The sequence below is a fragment of the Narcine bancroftii genome, chromosome 7 (assembly GCF_036971445.1).
Source record: "Narcine bancroftii isolate sNarBan1 chromosome 7, sNarBan1.hap1, whole genome shotgun sequence".
Taxonomy (NCBI): domain Eukaryota; kingdom Metazoa; phylum Chordata; class Chondrichthyes; order Torpediniformes; family Narcinidae; genus Narcine; species Narcine bancroftii.
Genome location: NC_091475.1, coordinates 206914929 through 206932982, shown reverse-complemented (window position 1 = coordinate 206932982; position 18054 = coordinate 206914929). Strand labels below are relative to the sequence as shown.

General features: G+C 49.3%; 1 protein-coding gene across 7 annotated transcripts in view; it reads right to left on the bottom strand.

Moving 5' to 3' along the window:
* The window catches only part of gdpd4a (glycerophosphodiester phosphodiesterase domain containing 4a), a 108103-nt gene extending 90983 nt beyond the window's left edge, over positions 1 to 17120 (bottom strand). For 2 of the 7 annotated variants that reach the window (XR_011342353.1, XM_069892093.1), the window contains exon 1: positions 6884 to 7093. The gene's annotated coding sequence lies outside the window, so the exon portion shown is untranslated. Of the gene's footprint in view, positions 1 to 6883; positions 7101 to 11641; positions 11741 to 16733 lie in introns of those variants that run through there. The other 5 variants (XM_069892091.1, XM_069892090.1, XM_069892092.1 and 2 more) reach the window with 5 other exon arrangements.
* Positions 17121 to 18054: the final 934 nt, after the last annotated feature.

Below are 18054 nucleotides of genomic sequence, written 5' to 3'. Positions count from 1 at the left end.
ATGTTTTTTCTAGATTATAAGTAACTTTCTCCAAGGGAACACAGCTCTGCATTTCCGTATTCCAATGCCCAGATGAGAGTCTGACTTCCAAGTAACCGCTATGCACTTCCTGGCCACAGCCACAGCGATCAACACAAATTGGATTCGAAATTCGGACAGCTACATTGTAAGCCTTAAGTCCATGATGTTTCCCAACAGGAACAACTCTGAGTGCCGTGAAAACTCTTTACCTAGGATTTTCTCTAGGGCTTGGCCTAGCTCTACCCAAAAGAGCCTCACCTTGGAGCATGACCAGGTTGAGTGCACAAAGGTTCCTGTCTCTACGCCACACCTGAAACATTGGTCCGAAATTTCTGGTTTACCTTTATTCAACTTCTGCGGCAGGAGGTGATGGAAGTTATACAGCACCAGTCCATATTATGAGTTAATGCTATCACGACGCTGGTCCGACTACCCTGAATCTTGAGGCTATGTCCCCTACATCTGGTCTCCCTTACCTTATCTTTCACAATTTTACACAATCCCCTCTTGTTCTTCTAAGTTCCAGCGAGTAACGTCCCAGATGAATCAATCTCCCCTCATCAGCTAACTCCCTCATCTCTGGGATCAACTGGTGAAACATCTCTACAACGCTTCCAAAGCCAGCACGTCCTTCCTCAAGGAAGGACACCAGATCTGCACACCATTCTCCAGATCCAGCCTCACCAGTACCTTGTACAGCATAACCTCCCTACTCTTAAATTCAATCCCTCTAGCAATGAAGGCCATCCTTTTCCTCCTTGACTTTGATTGAATCATTGGAAGGGGATGAAACAGATGTGGGTGGGAGGCTTCCTCTCCATCATGGTTTGGTAATACCACCGCTCACGGGTCTGGCTGAGCCCAGAAGGGGAGAATCAGGATTTATCGTCATGAACAAGTCACGGAATTTGGGGTTTCTCAGCAGCATCTTGGTGCAAACATTCATTTAACCATTTTTACATAAATATAAAAAACAAAACAGTGGACGAAGAGTCAGGCAGGGCCTTTGGTTCGTTGATTATTCAGGAATCTGATGGCAGCGGGAAAGAAGCTGTCTTTGTGCCGCTGAGGGCTCGTCTTCCGGCTCCTGTCCCTTTTTTCTGATGGAGGCAGAGTGAAGAGGGAATGGCCTGGGTGGTGAGGGTCTTTGAGTATAAAGACTGCTCTTTTAAGACACCACCTCTTGTAAGCATCCTCAATAGAGTGAAATCTGGTGCCTGTGGTGTTGCGTTAACAAACCTCTGGAGTTTTTTTCTTGTCCTGAGAGTTGGCGCCTCCACACCAGGCAGTGATACAACCAGCCAGAGTGCTCTCCACGGTACACCTGTAGAACCGATGAGGTTTTCATTTAAAATCTGGTAACTGCAGAGCTTGTGTCCACGTTGACAGTGCCTGGGCTGGGCAGTGTACCACAATGGGTCTTCAACTCCAGAGCAGCAGCCAACCTGTGCCAAGCATCAGAAACTGGAAGACCATCCCCCATTGAGAAGCAGAGGAGACAGTTCCACAGGACGGCGATCATGGCAGCGGACAAGTGAGGGGTTCAGCATCTGAGAGACCCCCGCAGGCTGCGGGCAACTTGCGGTCAGAGACCTGCACGGGCTGGTACCAGGTATCGGAGCAGGGAATTTGAGAGGCAAGAAGGTGTCCCGAAGGGCCTGGGGTGCTGATCGCGTCAAAGGTTTGTATCTGGAGCTCGGGTTTCCAATGAATCGAATAGGAGTCTGTGCAGCTGCAGAGGCGGCGGGAGCGCTGGAGGCGAATCCACGGACACTTGATGACTCTGAAGGGACTCCCTTTTGTTTCTCAGGTACCATAAGGGGCGCAGGGTGACAATAATGGAGACTCTTTGTCTGCCTTACAGCAGGCAGAAGGAATTCTCATGTAATATTACATGTTCCGTACTATTACATGTCAATAAAGGAATCTTGAATCTTTGTTCAAACTAATCGGCAACATTTACAATCACAGTGAGTTGAGAATGGAATAAATATTATGCATCCTCAATCTGAATTGTCATGCCTGTTTTAAAATCAAGTCAAGTTTATTGTCATCCGCTTATACTAGTACAACCTGACAAAACAGCGTTCTCTGGTCCTCAGTGCAGACACGCAACCAGACATAACACACATACAGACAAACATATGCAGGACAAGTATTCACATATACAAATAAATAAATGTTCATCTCAGAGGGTGAGTGTGAACAGTTCCTTTGGTCGTTCAGCATTCTCACTGCCCGGGGGAAGAAGTTCCTCAGCCTGGTGGCACTGGCATCCCTGTCGGGGGGGTTGCGGACTGACACCATCCAAGGAGGTGACAACAAAGTGGCCGACTATAGAATTTTTGTGTCGTTTCAGCAGAAATTTATTATTTTTTATAAAGATATCCCTGTAGTTAGTTATAACAACAAAAGAAGCATTTTTCGTAAGCCCAGCTGACAGGTATCAATATACCAATAAGGTTGAAACTCGGCACTCATTTTCTTTTTGAACCTTCTCATGTGCTCCGGTCAGAGCCCCCCACCCCCCACTCAGCGCAGCTGCTTCCGCCACCCCAGATACCCATTTCTTCTACGCTTGGCACACTCGTACACTCAGCCCATGGTGGTGACCAGGGGGGGGGGGGGGTGGTGACATCATGAGTTACTGCACCGGGTGACCCCCTGGTGATGCCACCACCTGATGCCTGCTGTCTCGGATTCTCCTCCATCTCCTTCCCATCAGGGACCAGCTGGAAATGCTGCTTGCAGGGTGGAACAGGTCAATTATTTTTTTGCACCCTCTTCAGACAACGATCCCTGTAGATCATATGGATTGGAGAGGGTGGGGAGGGGAATCTTCAATGATGCTCTCTGCCACCCTTATGGCCCGGTGGATTTGGGTTGGGTTGAGTTGGCTTGGGTAAATCCAACAAATCTCGGTCCACTGTCCTTTCCTGAAGGGGTGCGTCTTGAGAGAAAATGCGTGTGTGTGGGAGATGGGGAGTTGGAGAGGGAAGGGGAGGGGAGGATAGGGGAGGGGGTGGAGCGGGGAGAGGAAGGGGAAGGAGAGGGGGAAGGGTCTCAGCAATGTCTATTGATGATCCCCAGCAAGGAGGGCAGCACTGGGGCACAAAGGAAGTGTGTGACCCCCCCCCACCTCCAAATTTGAATTCTTTCCTATTCCAGTGCCCTGGTCACACTGCTAATCCTCAGCCGCCACCTCACATCTTGGATCCTATTTCACGGATGTAGTGCACTCTATTTCTGCTTTCAGAGAATTCCTGCCTGTGTACACTGCAAACCCAGAATTGCAAATCAAGCACTCCCACGCAGCAGTGAGAAACACCACTAAATTCCCAGCTGCACTCAATCTCACCTTCCCCCGTTCACTTCCACACCTTAAAGGGGCTGCAATTTCAATTTTTTTTGAACAGGTACTAAACAACTTTAGTCTTACAAACAAAATTAAGTATTGCAATGACATAAATGTTTAAATGATGGGGAAGGCCACTGAGGGCTCGAGTCTCCTTACTTGAGAAAAGATACACTGCCTTCGGAGAGGGTGCAGAGGAGGTTCACGTTTTTATTTCCAAAATTTAAAATTTAGACATACAGCACCGTAACAGGCCGTTTCGGCCCATGAGTCCGTGCCGCCCAATTTACACCCAATTAACCTACACCCCCCCCCGATATATTTCGAACAGTGAGAGGAAACTCCACACTGACACGTGGAGAACATACAAACTCCTTAGAGACAGTGTGGGATTCAAACCCCGGTCATGATCTCTGGCACTGTAAAGGTGTTGCACTAACCGCTACGCCAACCGTGCCGCAGTTGATTGCGGAAATAAGGGAGGTTAGCATATAAGGAGATTGAATCATCTAGGGCCATACTCATCGACATTACAAGAAAGCAGGTCAGTGCCTCTACTTCCTCAGGAGTTTGCAGAGGTTTGGTACGACACCAGAAACCCTGGCAAATCTCCACACATGTGGCGACATAGCCCAGGACATCACAGGCAAAACCATCCCCACCATCGAGAGCATCTACATCAGTGGTTTTCAAACCTTTTCTACACACTCACATCCCACTTTAAGTAATCCCTATGTCATCGGTGCTCTGTGATTAGTAAGGGATTATTTAAGGTGGGATGTGGGTGGGAAGGAAAGGTTGAGAATCACTGCTCTAGACCCAATTGTTACTGAAATATTTTGCTTGAGAAAAATGGTCATTGGCCTATTTCCTTTGGAGTTATGAAACCGTGCACATAACGAGTCAATGAGGTATGATTAAAATGGTGGTTAACAAACTTTTTCTTTCCACCCACATCCCACCTTATGCAATCCCTTACTAATCAGAGCATTCGACAGCGTAGGGATAACTTAAAGTGGGATGTGGGTGGAAAAAAAAAGTTTGAAAGTCACTGCTTTAGAGGGATATGGACCAATGCAAACAAATGGGACGAGGGAGACAATGTGGTCAACATAGTCGAGTTGGGCTGAAGTAAGGCAGTGCCTTTGGTTCATTGATTATTCAGGAATCTGATGCCAGTGGGGAAGAAGCTCTCCTTGTGCCGCTGAGGGCTCACCTTCAGGCTGCTGTACCTTTTTCCCCCATTGGTAGCAACGAAAATAGGGCATGACCTGGGTGGTGGGAGCCCCTGTGGATAGAGGCTGCTTTCTTAAAACACTGCCTCTGGCTTCTTGTCGATGTCCTCAATGGAGTGGAGATTGGCTGAGTTAACAAACCTCTAGGGTTTTTTTCTTGTCCTGAGCAATGACACCTCTGTACAAGGCAGAGATGCAACCAGCCAGAACGCTCTCCTGGTCCACCTGTAGAAGCTTTCGAGAGTCTTTGCTGACAAACCAAATCTCCTCAAACACCTCACAAGGTAGAGCCATTGGTGATCCTTCTTCGAGATTGCATCAACGTGGAGGCTTCAGGACAGATCCTTGGAGACACCCAGGAATTTGAAGTTCTTGACCCTCTCCATGACTGAGCCCTCGATGAGAACTGCTTCATGTTCCCCTGACCTCCTCCTGAAGTCTACAATCATCTCCTGGTTTTTCTATATCAAGGCTGCAACTTCCCCCCCACCGATGAAATTGGTTTTAAAATGGTTTTTGTCTTCCACTCATGCAACTGGTCTGTAACTGGGTAGCTTGGATGGTGAAAACACTCTGGTGAAGGCAAGGTTTTACTTCCCAGTACCACCACTTCATCCCAGATAATCTGCAGTTAATACTCCACTGGAAATCCACGGTATGTACAAAATGTGTGTGTAACTTCACGTCTGGTATTACGAGATCCATTTGGACAGGACCAACATCAACACCTCTTTCTCTTTTCATTGATAAACTGGTTTACCAATCTATTTATGTCTTTGTCTGTTTATCTTTTTGTTTGTTTATACCACAGTAAGAAGCCAATTCCAGCCATTGAAACCCATGGTGCCCAACTAACCTACCAATCCCATACATTTTTGGAAAGTGGGAGAAAACTCCGGGGAAAGCCCACGAAGATTCATGGGGAGAACTTACAAACTGCTTACAGAGACCGCCAAATCCGAACCCAGGTTACTGGCGCTGTAATAATGTAACCACAGGTGTCTCCAAACTTAAGGAAGGACATTCCTGCTGTTGAGGGAGTGCGGTGAGGGTTTGTCTGGGGTGGCAGGAACTGGCACAGGCCGAAAGATTTGATACACCAGGGTTAGAAGACCAAAAGATATAGGAGCAAAAGTAGGTCGTTCAGCCCATCTATTCCACCCCACCATGATCTGATCCATTCTCTCCCTCAGCTGCACACCCCTGCCTTCTCCGCATAACCTTTGATACCCTGATTCTTCACATACCTGTCAATCTCTGCCTGAAACACCTCAACGACTTGGCCCCTGGCAGCAAACTCCAGAGGTTCGCCCCTCTCTGGCTAAATCCCTCCGCTTTAAAGGGGCGCCCTTCAATCCTGAAGTTGCACCCTCTTGTCCTGGGAAACAACTTTGCCACATCCACTCGACCCTAGCCTCTCACTCCCTCCCACCCTCTCACCAGAACGAGGGGGTAGAATACAGTCTGGGGGGGGGGGGGGAAGAGGGGGCATATAGGACCAAGATGCGGAGAAACTTCTTCCCTCAGGGAGTTGAGAACTCGCGGAACTTGTTGACCAGGACAATTTCAAAAGGAGACCTGGATGTGGCTCAAGGGATAGAGGGGTGCTGCGAGAAAAACAGGGGAGCTGGCGTGGGCAACCATGGGTCGAAGGGCTGAATGGCTTCTGTTCGTATTTTTCTCTGCTCTCCTTTCAACGGCCCAACCTAAAACCTTGCCGGCGGGTTCGATCAGCCTTTTCCACACCAAGGAAGGAACAATTCGCCAAGTCCCACTCCAATGACCCCCCGTCTTGGGTGGGCGACACCCTCTCCATCGCCTCTCCCGGCAAAGTGACGGGGTTCCCGCGCCCGCGAAAGCAACACTTGCCATCGTGTTTCTTCACTCCAACTGCAAACGGGATAAGTGCAATAAACATGGAAATAAAACTTCCTGAAGGTTCCCGTGGATGGGGGGGGGGGGGAGGTGAGGGGGGGGGGGGAGGTGAGGGGGGGGGGGGAGGTGAGGGGGGGGGAGGTGAGGGGGGGGGGAGGTGAGGGGGGGGAGGTGAGGGGGGAGGTGAGGGGGGGGAGGTGAGGGGGGGGGGAGGTGAGGGGGGGGAGGTGAGGGGGGGGGGGGGGGGGGGGGAGGGGGGGGGGGGAAGGTGAGGGGGGGGGGGAGGGGGGCGTCAGTAACTGGGGAGGTCGGGGCTAGCGTCTAAGCAACTCTGATACAAGGTGGGAACATCACACGGTCAAAGTGGGGACCAGCAACTCGTCAATTCAATACTCACTGGATCAAAATTCTTTCCCTTTTGGCAGAATTGTATCCAATGCAAGTGTTGCAACCAAGTTGTTCCAACGCTGCGCGGCTTAAATAGCGGAGAGAAATAGGATGAAGAGACAGTTAAATATAGAGATAGATGGGCTGCAGGGTCTCCTCGACTGTCCGAAACTGACCTTCCCCGCAAGGCTGAGTCCGCTCTCCGATACACCAGCTCGCGGTGAAAGTTGGAGGCGGGGCGAAACGAGGGGGAGGATTCTCAGAAGGGAAAGGTAGCGGGAGAGAGGGGGGGGGGGGAGAGGAGGAGAGGGTGGGGGGGGAGAGGAGGAGAGGGTGGGGGGGGGAGAGGAGGAGAGGGTGGGGGGGGAGAGGAGGAGAGGGTGGGGGGGGAGAGGAGGAGAGGGTGGGGGGGGGAGAGGAGGAGAGGGTGGGGGGGGAGAGGAGGAGAGGGTGGGGGGGGGAGAGGAGGAGAGGGTGGGGGGGGGAGAGGAGGAGAGGGTGGGGGGGGAGAGGAGGAGAGGGAGGGGGAGAGGAGGAGAGGGTGGGGGGGAGAGGAGGAGAGGGTGGGGGGAGGAGGAGAGGGTGGGGCGGAGGAGGAGAGGGTGGGGTGGGAGGGGAAGGTGGGGGGAGGAGAGAGGATGCGAGGGGAAGGTGGGGGGAGGAGAGGGTGCGAGGGGAAGGTGGGGGGAGGAGAGGGTGCGAGGGGGGTAGGGGGAGGAGAGGGTGGGAGGGGAAGGGAAGGGGGAGGAGAGGGTGGGAGGGGAAGGGAGGGGTGTGGGGGGTGGAGAGGGTGGGAGGGGGGTGGAGGGGGTGGGAGGGGTAAGTAGGGGAGGGGTGGAGGGTGGGAGGGGTAGGTAGGGCGGAGAGAGGGTGGGAGGGGAAGGTAGGGGTGGAGAGAGAGTGGGAGGGGAAGGTAGGGGGGGTGGAGAGGGTGGGAGGGGAAGTTAGGGGAGGGGAGGAGAGGGTCAGAGGGGAAGGTAGGGGCGGAGAGAGGGTGGGAGGGGAAGGTAAGGGTGGAGAGAGGGTGGGAGGGGAAGGTAGGGGCGGAGAGAGGGTGGGAGGGTAAGGTAGGGGCGGAGAGAGGGTGGGAGGGGAGGTTAGGGGAGGGGAGGAGAGTGTGGGAGGGGAAGGTAGGGGCGGAGAGAGGGTGGGAGGGGAAGGTAGGGGCGGAGAGAGGGTGGGAGGGGAAGGTAGGGGGGGTGGAGAGGGTGGGAGGGGAAGTTAGGGGAGGGGGAGGAGAGGGTGGGAGGGGAAGGTAGGGGCGGAGAGAGGGTGGGAGGGGAAGGTAGGGGCGGAGAGAGGGTGGGAGGGGAAGGTAAGGGTGGAGAGAGGGTGGGAGGGGAAGGTAGGGGGGGTGGAGAGGGTGGGAGGGGAAGGTTGGGGAGGGGAGGAGAGGGTGGGAGGGGAAGGTTAGGGTGGAGAGAGGGTGGGAGGGGAAGGTAGGGGCGGAGAGAGGGTGGGAGGGGAAGGTAGGGGCGGAGAGAGGGTGGGAGGGGAGGTTAGGGGAGGGGAGGAGAGTGTGGGAGGGGAAGGTAGGGGCGGAGAGAGGGTGGGAGGGGAAGGTAGGGGGGGTGGAGAGGGTGGGAGGGGAAGGTTGGGGAGGGGAGGAGAGGGTGGGAGGGGAAGGTAAGGGTGGAGAGAGGGTGGGAGGGGAAGGTAGGGGCGGAGAGAGGGTGGGAGGGGAAGGTAGGGGCGGAGAGAGGGTGGGAGGGGAGGTTAGGGGAGGGGAGGAGTGTGGGAGGGGAAGGTAGGGGCGGAGAGAGGGTGGGAGGGGAAGGTAGGGGCGGAGAGAGGGTGGGAGGGGAAGGTAGGGGGGGTGGAGAGGGTGGGAGGGGAAGTTAGGGGAGGGAGGAGAGGGTGGGAGGGGAAGGTAGGGGCGGAGAGAGGGTGGGAGGGGAAGGTAGGGGCGGAGAGAGGGTGGGAGGGGAAGGTAAGGGTGGAGAGAGGGTGGGAGGGGAAGGTAGGGGGGGGTGGAGAGGGTGGGAGGGGAAGGTTGGGGAGGGGAGGAGAGGGTGGGAGGGGAAGGTTAGGGTGGAGAGAGGGTGGGAGGGGAAGGTAGGGGGGAGGAGAGGGTGGGAGGGGAAAAAGGGTGAAGGTTGAGAGCAAGGGGAAGGGAGGTTGTGGAAGGAGTGAGAGACAGGATAGAAGGGAGAATGAGAGAAAGGTTCAGGGAGAGGAAGGAGGGGGAGAGGGAAAGGGGCTGGGAAGGAAGGAAGTACTGGGGGAGAAAGAGGGTGGAGAGAGCAGTGAACTGGAATTCCCTGTCTGTGTGATGACTGGCTCCACCCTCACCTACCCCAATATAAACCACAGATTCACCTGAGGACTATTGTACCCTCCTAGCTCCCAAAGGGGCTAGCTCAAGTCTTTGTAAGGGCCGGTGATTGACAGCGAGCCAGTGGGGCCAGCCACCCCCCCCACCCACCCTGCAAGTACAGTGGTCGCCCCCTGCAGTAGGCCGATAGGAGTGCGGCCAGTATCATCCACATAGTGTCACGGGCAGGAGGTCATTGGTAGATGGGGTGGGAAAGCACAAGAAAAAAGAGCTGACAAGAAATAGGGTGAGGGGATGGGGGAGGGGAGCTGGAGGAAAGGAGACAGAGGTGTCGGGAAGAGAGAGAGATAGGGAGTAGCCTCACAGGAACTGGAGAGGTCGATGTTAATACCATCCATTTGGAGAGTGCCCAGGCGGAATATTAGGAGTTGCTCTTCCAATTTACCAGTGACCTTGGTTTGACAGTTCAAGGGCCCTTTGGCAGACATGTCAGCCTGTGAGTGGGGCACAGAATTGAAATGATTGGCCACTGGGAGATCCCTGCCACTGAAAAGTGCTCAGTGAAGCAACCCCCCCAGTCTGCGACCAGTCTCTCCGATGTAGAGAAGGCCACAACGGGAGCGGCGGATGCAGTTGATGGCCCTTGCAGGTTCACAGGCGAAGTATGGCTTCACTCAGAAGAACAGTTGGTGCTGCGTGCAAGAGAGAGAGAGAGAGAGTAGAATTGGAGAGAGCAGAGAGGGTGGAAGGGCAGTGTTGGGGGGGGAGGAAGATAAAATGTGGAGATGAGGGTGGGAGAGAGTAAGTATGGGTGGAGAGAGGGGGTAGAAGGGGTGGGAGAGAGAGAAAGTGGGAAAGGAGCCAGGAAGTGGAGAGGGAGAGAAGGTGGGAGAAAGGGGAAAGATGGAAGAGGATAGTGGAGAAGGCAAGCAAGGACAGAAGAAAAGATTAGTAAAAGAAAGAGAAGGGAGAGGTGTGGAAAAGTATAGGAGAGTGCTTACACAGTAAATCCCTTCAATTCTGCAGGCTCCAGTGCGGAGACCAAGATCCTGACGTAGCAGAAAGTAATTTCTGGCAGACCTCACATGTTGTGAGAACACTCCACAAAACCAGAGACACGCATAAGACTGAAGACATTGGAATCTGAAGCTAAATACAATCTGCTGGAGGGAGAATGAGCCCAGACATTCTCAACGGGGTCCACATTTAAATAAAAGCCTTGTTCTCGTTTCACCTCATGTAACATAAATAGTTTTTTTTGTGTAGTCCAGTGGTTCTCAACCTTTTTCATTCCACTCACATCCCACTTTAAGTATTCCCTACGCCATCGGTGCTCTGTGATTAGTCAGGGATTGCTTAAGGTGGGATGTGGGTGGAAAGAAAAAGGTTGAAAACTCATCCGTCATGGACTCGTTATGTGCACGGTTTCAGAACTCCAAAGGAAATGGGCCAATGACAATTTTTCTCAAGCCAAATATTTCAGTAAGAATTGGGTCTAGAGCAGTGATTCTTAACCTTCCCTTCCCACTCACATCCCACCTTAAGCAATCCCTTACTAATCACAGAGCACCAATGGCAGAGGGATTACTTAAAGTAAAAAGAAAAAGGTGGAGAACCACTGGTTTAGTTGATAGGAGAGAAGTACGGAAGAACCCAACTAAAATGACAGGAAAGGGGGCCCATCAACTTTGACCAGAGTCCCAAGGGGACCGTAGGCAAAAGAGAGGTTGAGAACGGCTGAACTAGAAGACAATGGGTTAAGGCTAAAAGGCGAGATGTTTAAAGGGAACTTCACGCAGATAGTGGTGGGAGTGTGAAGCGAGCTGGTGGTGAATGTGGACTCAATTTTGCATTTAAGAGAAATTTGGACAGGTACATTTATGGGTGGGGTATGGAGGGATATGGTCCAGGTCAGTGGGACCAAGCAAAATAACAGTTCAGCATGGACTAGATGGGCTGAAGGGACTATCTCTGAGATGTAGAGTTATATGGTGCTGCCATACTTCACCCTAGTTTACCAATTTCACACGGCACTCCCGTTACTCTCCCCACCCTATCCTCCAGCTCTTGCCTCCACAATCTCACACTTGATAAAGGGTTCCGCGCTGAAACGCTGACCACTGTATTTTTTCCCACGGCTGCTGCTCAAGTCCCTGCAGCAAGTTGTTTTTGCTCCCGATCTCCCAGTGTGTCTCCTCTTAACAGCATTGAGAGAGAGAGGGAGAGAGAGAGATGTGAGAGAGAGAGAGAAGAAGTGGCCAAGGGTTCAGAGAACCTGGTTGTGAAAGGGAGAGTGGGGGAAAGAGAGGATAGAAGGGAAGGGACTGTAGAGAAATAGGGTGGGATAGAAAAGAAAGATGGAGGGAGGGAGAGAGGGATATGGTGGGAGAAAGAGTAAGGATGAAGAGAATGTGGGAGAAGGAGAGAAAGAGAGATGGGAAAGGATGTGAGTTTTAAAAGTTCAGCATTTACTAATCAGGAATTGAGACTTACCCAGACCTCTCCCCGTTGATGAGGCCTGGCCTGCTGAGAGTTTCCAGCAGTTTCTGAATTGACCAGTCTTCTACCGAGTCCCCAACAGAACCAATACAGAAGTGAAAAGAATAAATAGCTTGAAGTTCTTTGAAATAATTAACTACAAGACCTTGACCTGACCTTGACAGTGAAGAAGAGACCAGAGTCAGCTTGACCTTTTTTGAAGACCTGGTTATATTTTATTTACAGCGCGGTAGGAGCTGATTCTGGCCATTGAAACCTGTGCCATCCATTTCAACCAATTAACCAACAGCCCTGTATGCTTTGGTAGGTGGGAGGAAGAGATGGTGAGAGAGAGAGAGTGTGGGAGGAAACCCACCCAGGTCACGGGGACAACATGCAGTCCTTCCAGACAGCGCAAGATTCCAACCCAGGTTACTGGCGCTATCCACCATGCCACTCATTAGCACATCCTCCCAGTCCCTCGGCAACCTCAACAGCTGCACGATCGAGGGCAGACTCCGCTGGATGCATCACAGCATGGGGCAGAAGGTGCTCTGCTCAAGATCAGAGGACGCCACGGAAGGCAGTGCAACCTTCCCTCAGGAACAACACCTCATCTTCTGGCTGGGCACCCTCCAACCGCAAGGCATTCACATCGACTTCTCCACTTTTCCATCTCCTTTCCTCCAGTTCTGTCTGTCTATCTCTCTCTCTCTCTCTCTTCCCTTTTCCCTCTGTCTCCTCTCACAGAGCCAAAATCACTTCTCACCTTTCCTCTTATCCAGTTCACGCCTTTTGTTGGTCTGGACTCCTCCCCCTTCCCGTTCTTTCTCTCTAGTCTTTAATTAAGATGCCTGCCTGTTTTTTTGCTTACACCTTCAACAAGGGCTCCGGCCCGAAATGTCAGCAATATATCTTTACCTCCTATGGACACTGAGAGGCTGGCTGAGTCCCTCCAGCGTCTCTGTGTTTCTACTCCCCTCCATGGACACCATCTACATCTATATCACAGCCTTGGAGAGGCACGCAACATTCTGAAGAATCCAAAAGGATTGTCTGTGTAATTACTTAGTCACTGTTTTTTTGCCCGAGGATAACTGAATATTTATTATCTGTCTACTTTTGTATTTATTATCCCATTTTAATTCAAAGTTCAGATTTATTATCAGAGTATATACATGAGATCACACGCAAAAAAAAAACTACTCGTATCTTTTCTTCTTTTGGCTTGGCTTCGCGGACGAAGATTTATGGAGGGGGTAAAAAGTCCACGTCAGCTGCAGGCTCGTTTGTGGCTGACCAGTCCGATGCGGGACAGGCAGACACGATTGCAGCGGTTGCAAGGGAAAATTGGTTGGTTGGGGTTGGGTGTTGGGTTTTTCCTCCTTTGCCTTTTGTCAGTGAGGTGGGCTCTGCGGTCTTCTTCAAAGGAGGCTGCTGCCCGCCAAACTGTGAGGCGCCAAGATGCACGGTTTGAGGCGTTATCAGCCCACTGGCGGTGGTCAATGTGGCAGGCACCAAGAGATTTCTTTAGGCAGTCCTTGTACCTTTTCTTTGGTGCACCTCTGTCACGGTGGCCAGTGGAGAGCTCGCCATATAATACGATCTTGGGAAGGCGATGGTCCTCCATTCTGGAGACGTGACCCATCCAGCGCAGCTGGATCTTCAGCAGCGTGGACTCGATGCTGTCGACCTCTGCCATCTCGAGTACCTCGACATTAGGGGTGTGAGCGCTCCAATGGATGTTGAGGATGGAGCGGAGACAACGCTGGTGGAAGCGTTCTAGGAGCCGTAGGTGGTGCCGGTAGAGGACCCATGACAGCACGGAAACAGGCCAATTTGGCCCTTCTAGTCCTCACTGATCCAAGAACCCTCCTCTAATCCTACTTACCAGCACTCTGCCCATATCCCTCCATCCCCCTCCCATCCATATACTTATCCAACTCTTTCTTAAATGACAAAATTGACCCTGCCTCCACCACCTTTCCCGGAAGCCCATTCCACACGGTAACCCCTCTCTGAGTAAAGAAGATCCCCCTCATGTTACTCCTAAACCTTTGTCCGTCAACTCTCAGCCCATGACCTCTTGTATCCATCTCTCCTACTTTCAATGGGAAAAGCCTTTCCACATCAACTCTATCTATTCCTCTCATTATCTTAAACACCTCGATCAAATCCCCTCTCAGCCTTCTACATTCCAAGGAATAAAGATCTAATTTGCTCATTCTTTCCTTGTATTCCAGATGCTGAAACCCAGGCAACATTTTTGTAAATCTTCTCTGCACTCTCTCTATCTTGTTAATATCCTTCCTATAAATTGGTGACCAGAACTGCACACAGTACTCTAAATTTGGCCTCACCAATGCCTTGTACAGTTTCATCATTACTTCCCAACTCCTATATTCTATGTACTGATTTATATAGGCAAGCATACTAGAGGCCTTCTTCACCACCTTATCCACATGCACTCCTAACTTCAGGCAACAATGCACCATTATTCCTAGATCTTTCTGCTCCACTGTATTCTTCAATGCCCTCCCATTTACCACAGGTCTTGCTTTGATTATTCTTTCCAAAATGAAGCACCTCACACTTATCAGCATTAAACTCCATCTGCCATCTTTCTGCCCACTCCTCTAAGCAGTTTAAATCCCTCTGCAATCTTTGAAAACCCTCTTCATCATGCACAATTCCCCCTATTTTAGTATCATCTGCATATTTACTAATCCAATTTATCACCTCATCCTCCAGATCATTAATAGATATGACAAACAGCAATGGTCCCAATACCCAACCCTGAGGTACACCACTTGTCATTGGCCTCCATCCTGACAAACGATTATCTACTACTACTAATCTCTGGCACCTTCCTTCCAGCCACTGTTGAATTCATTTGACTATCTCCAAATTAATACCCAAGGACTTAGCCTTCCTAACTAACCTCCCATGCGGACTTACTGAAGTCCATATAGACAACATCCACTGCTCTACCCTCATCAACATTCCTAGTCACCTCTTCAAAAAATTCAACAAGATTGGTCAAAGACGACCTTCCACGCACAAATCCGTGTTGAGTGTCCCTGATCAGACCCCGTCCCTCCATATACTTATATATACTATCTCTAAGAATGTTTTCCATCAATTTACCTACCACAAATGCCAAACTTACAGGCCAATAATTGCTAGGCTTGCTCCTCAAACCCTTTTTAAACAAAAGAACCACATGCACAACATGCCAATCCTCCGGCACTATACCCATCTCTAATGACATTTGAAAAATCACTGCCAGAGATTTCGCTATTTCCTTACTAACTTTTCTCAATGTCCTGGGGAAAATCCTGTCAGGACCTGGACCCTTATCCAACTTTATATGTTTCAAAAGCTCCAGTACTACCTCTTTCTTAAATACTATAGTCTCCATATATACTCCCTTTGCTTCCTTTACCCTGCACAGTTCAATATCCTTCTCCTCAGTAAATACTGAGGAAAAGAAATTGTTCAAGGCCTTCCCATCTCTTTTGGCTCCACGCACATTTGTCCTTTCTGATTCTCTATTGGACCAATTTTATCTCTCACTTTCCTTTTGCTATTTACATATTTGTATAAACCTTTTAGATTTATTTTCACCCTGCTTGCGATAGCCACCTCATACCTTCTTTTAGCTCTTCTAATTTCTTTCTTAAGATTCTTTTTACATTCAATATATTACCCAAACATCTCCTTTTTTCCCTTTCTCTTATATTTATACTCAAGTGTAACAGATCTGTGTTAAAATGAATCCTTAGTTTAATGTTGATATTTTATCTCGATACGTATTCTTCGTAAGTTAGTTGTGGGCCACACACAGGTCACAGCACATTTATAGAGAACTATTGTACTCAGAGAAGAGAGTTCATTCTTGAAGTCGCAGTATCTTGGAAAGACAGAGCAAATAGATCTGAAGTGGTTCTTAATTATTCAAGAACAATGGAGTGTTTATTAAAAACTGAAGTACCTGAGTACTCACTAAGAACTGATGAGGAAGCTATCTGTTTTAAACAAAACCACTCGTGCCTCTTGAACAGAGATGGGGTCAGAGGTTGTTATGGATATGGAGTGGTTTTGGAAAAGGAATAGAACTTCGGTAGAACTAAAACTGATGGTCACGTGGTTCACAAGAATTGGGACTCATCTTTCTGATAATGTAACTGTCACATGATTTGGAGAAATATCAAATTCAGACATTTTTGGATCAGTTCAGTTTGGACAATACAGAAGTCAAAACCCTGTGACACACAGGGGGTGTAACCTTGTGAAAGATAGGGTTGAGTTACAGTAACCAGAATTGGTGGTGTTGTGTGCGTTACTCCTGGGTAAAGGGGAACACAGAATAAGTGGCTTTTGAAATAAGGAAGACCACTTCACTGTCTCTTTGGAAAAGAGGACAGAATTCTACTGGGCCTATTTTTGTGCGGCCACTTTTTTTTAGCCCTTGTCTGGGTTTGTGAATTCATCATGGAAGAAAATAGCCACATTTGCTGTCTCTTTGAAAAGAGGGCAGATTCTTCATGTGGAAAACAGATTCTAAAATCTTCAGTAAAAAGAAGAAATGATCATGGGAAGACAGGAATTGTATTCTCCTTTTCACAGGAGGTACATTGTTGGCTCAAAAGATGGTCACTTCTATTTAAAGAGTGTCTCTCAGGACATCAAAAGAAATGTGAGCAAAGAGACCTGAAGATCTGATGTTTAAAAAAAATCTTAATAATTATTTCTGAACTGAGAAGATCTTCAAGAAAGACTAAAAGATACTGAAGTTTTAAAAATGGACTTTTCAGAGTGGGACTTTAAAACACACACACACATACATTTACATTTGGGCATAGTCAGGTTAAATTTAGAGTTAAGTTTAGAGATAAATAAGGAATGTTAGTAATAATTTTCCATTGCTGTTCCTGTGTTAGAGCTAACAAAGTCCCTTTAGTCCCAAACAAATTTAAAAGGGTTGTTAGTTCATCACACAAGAGAAATATATACACAAAAGAGAAAAATGTAAACAAGAAAGCAGTGCAAACAAATGGCAATAAATATTCAGTAATAAATAATTCACAAAAGTAAGAATTCTTACCGAGTTCCTGATTGATTTTGTGGTTGACGAATCTGATGGTGGAGGGGTAGCGACTGTTCCTGAACCTGGTGGTGCGAGTCTTGTGGCACCGACACCTCCTTCCTAATGGTAGCAGTGAGAACAGAGGGGGTGCTGGGTGGCAATTGCTGCTGCCCCCCCCCACCCCCACCGAAGTTAGCGTTCCCTGCAGATGTTCTCGATGGTGGGGAGGGTTTTCCCTGTGATGTCCTGGGCTGTGTCCACTACCTTTTGTAGGGCTTTGTGCTTAGAGGTGTCCCATATTGCCACCTTGTTACTATAAATTAAATATAATATGCAGTTCGTTTTTTTATATTAATGTTTGTAGTTTTACCCTTACGAACTTGTTGCACAGCTGCAACAAGTAGGAATTTTGGTGTGTGTGTACATTGTGCAATATGTATGACAATAAACTCACTTATCAAGATTGCCAGTCAATCACGTTTGTAAAACAACTAACTGGAAGGGAATGAGGAAATAACCAAAAAGGAGAAGTGTGTGGTAAAATATTTGATGATTTATTCTTTTAGAACATCCCTTATCACTTCACAGCTGTTGCTACAAAGGCAACTTGCAATTAGGCAGCTGATGTAACCTTTTTCTAAATGTAGGCACACAGCATGATGACAAGCCCTTCTGGCCCAAGAGTCCATGCCGCCCAAATACCCCAGGTAACCCACAAACCCTGTAGGTTTTTGAACGATGGGAGGAAACTGGATCCCTGGAGGAAACCCACGCAGACACAGGGAGAACGTACAAACTCCTTACAGACAGCGCCGGATTCAATCACGGGGTCGCTGGTGCTGTAACAGTGTTACGCTGACCGTGGTAACGCCACAAAGCACTGCAGTGGGCCGTTATCAACCAACATTTCACATGCAAGGTGATACTACAAGGGAAGCCATGAGGTTGGTTGAAGAGGTAGATTTAATTTAATTTAGACAATACTGCACAGTAACTGGTGATTTCAGCCCACTAACTCTGTGCTGCTCAATTACACCCAATTGACCTTCAACCCTCTGTAAGTTTTGAAGGCTGCGAGGAAACTAGAACACCCCGGAGGAAATCCATGCAGACACGGGGAGATCTTGCAAACTCCTTTGTGACAGAGTATATAGATAGGCTTTTGGGAGGTAAATTGGGGCAGGGTGTGTTCGTGTAGGTCACATACAAACACTTTAAAACAGATCTTATTTAAAATACTGGAGCTCTGCTAATGCTCGACATGTCTGGATCTCAGAGCCTTTGCAAAAGCTTTGGAGAGGGCCCAAGAGACTTCACTAATGAATTATTGTTACAAAAA